The sequence below is a fragment of the Nelumbo nucifera genome, chromosome 3 (genome assembly GCF_055504915.1).
Source record: "Nelumbo nucifera cultivar China Antique chromosome 3, China Antique-T2T, whole genome shotgun sequence".
Lineage (NCBI taxonomy): Eukaryota > Viridiplantae > Streptophyta > Magnoliopsida > Proteales > Nelumbonaceae > Nelumbo > Nelumbo nucifera.
This window is the reverse complement of record NC_142651.1, coordinates 56,404,936-56,407,481: the sequence shown is the minus strand read 5'-3', so window position 1 is coordinate 56,407,481 and position 2,546 is coordinate 56,404,936.

Below are 2,546 nucleotides of genomic sequence, written 5' to 3'. Positions count from 1 at the left end.
CCTTTACTCATTATTGTTTACTCTTTGAATTGTTAAATGTTCAAGTTTTATTATTTTATATTTGGAATTTTAAGGTTAATTCCTTTAATTTTGGCATTTTTCATGTATTTAATCTTTATTTTTGTTGGGATAACCCGAATTGACCCATAGGTCAACCCTAACCCGAACATTTAGAGTTAGGGTCTAGCATTTGGCAACCCAACCCAAAATTCAACCCAACTCGAAATCAACCCGAAGTGTCTTGACCCAACCCGAACCCAACCCACCCAACCCAATTGCTAGGCTAATTATCATTAACAAATTCCGTGCATTGCAAGGACCTTGCTAGTAAAACATAAACTAACAAATTTTTTCATTAGTGTTTAAATTTCTTATTTTTATTAGTTTCATTAAGTTTGATTTTTAAGTGAAATTGAAACACTTTTATTTAGAGTTTTAAGGAAACCAAATAAATAAATGGTAGTGAGAAACGATAGCCATTCTACACTACATGTCTATTATATACAAGGCATATTCGGATCCGATCCAATTTGAAGATCCAATCAGATCTAACATACGACGTTCAAATTTGAATCCGTTAAGGAAAATCGGATATCCGAATTGGATTCAATCTTTAATAGATTGAGGTTAAAGAATAAAACATAAAACATAAAACAATAAATTTCTTAACTAGTGTTTAATAATTATTATATTAATAATTTTATTAATTTTATTATTAATTTAATAATATTTTATTACTTTATTCATATTAGGGTTTTGGGGGTTTTCTGTTAGTCGTTAAGGGAGACCTAAAATACCCAAACATATAAATGTTATCTCTCTCTAAAAGCTTGAAATAAACAGATGTCTCTTTACCAGATCATGTCTTAAGTGCACCATAGAAGCACAAAAAGTCAAAACAACCCAGAAATCCTGTTATTTAATACCTCAAATGGAAGAAAAGGCTAAAAATGATGGTTATGATCCTTAAATCATTAAAGGTCTTAATTTATTTGCACCCATTTAATGGTTACTTTTTACCATATTGTATGGGAAGAGTATGCCAGAATTTGGAATAGAGGAGGCTCTTTTCAAGTTGTCATTTTTTTAAGTAAGAGTATGTAGAGGAAGTTCCAATTTCCAATAACTTCAATGCAAATTGAATTTCCTTCTAAGAGCTTCACTTATCAAGCCACATGCAACAAACTATAACTGTAAACCCAAGTTAACTTTATAAATGTTTCACAAGGTTGTTGGACTAATAAAAGTGATCTTTAGTTGATGTCCTTCATGATCTTTAATTTATCAAGGGGTCAGATATTGCCCTGGACTTTATTTTTGGCAAATGCTTTCTATGGTTGTACTTGATTGGAAGTAGGGGTTCAAAGGACCTGTGAAGAAGTTGCTCATGACTCTACTAGAGGAAACACTGTAGTTGTAATTGCTCATTGTTTTTGCCTGGCAAAGGAGGGTGGGTTTAAGGTAAGTTCATATCAAGTAAGGCATTATACCATGAGAATGCCATACTAATGATGCCTACTTCCTGTATGAACTAACCTCTTTGTCGTTGTCATTTTCAGGCTAACTTGCATGTTTCTTCAAGTTGTTGCTCAAATGAAGGGGACTAGAAAAAGTTTTGCTAATTCTTTGAAAGTCCATTAGGGTAGATGATTTAAGATCCATTGGAAGTTTTGCTATACTAGATGCAGCAATTTTGGTGTATAACACTAAGGAAGCATGACCTTTTGGTTATTGGTTTAAACCCAGAATTAGATGACTGATGGCGTGTGCATAATAGCAATGGCCATGGTATAAAGTTTTTTTTTTTTTTTTAACTTGTAGAGTTGAGAAGGAAAATCTCCGAGAGCAGGCTTTTGGTTTGGATGAATGACTTGGGTTTGAATTTTGAAATGCTATAAATCCAGAATATGTGAAGTGGAATTCAAGTACATGAAAATAGTTTTCTTATTTTAATATAGAAAACATAAACAATCATAACATTGACCTATTTTGTTGCTAAGAGAATACCTGGTTCGTGGTTTTGCCGCCGGATGTGTAACATTTGCATTAATACTGTAGTAATGTAATGTCTATGGTAGAAGAAGATGAAAAGAACAAGGTAAGAAAAAGAGAGAGAGCCGGTGGTGGGCATTGACGATTAGACCTGTTCATGGGTCGGGCTGGGCCGGGCTTTTAGTCCCCATTAATGAAAATATGTTAGGCCCGAGCCTAAGCTTGACCCGACCTACGGGTCTATAACTTGGGCCCGAGCCCGGGCCGATAAAAAGCCCGAAGCCCGAACCCGAGCTCGAAGCCCGAGCTAATAAATTTCACAGAGAGAGAGAGAGAACTCATCGTCGCACTTTGATAGAGATCCCTCATCAGTTCGCAACTTCACATATGAGAGAGAGAGAGAGAACTCACCATCGCACTTTGACAGAGATCCCTCATCAGTTTGCAACTTCGCATCAGAGAGAGAGAGAGAGAGAGGGATAGAGAGAGAAAACTCACTGTCGCTGCTGGAGTTATTGCGCCGGTGAACGTTCGCCGCCTCACTGTGGAGTGTG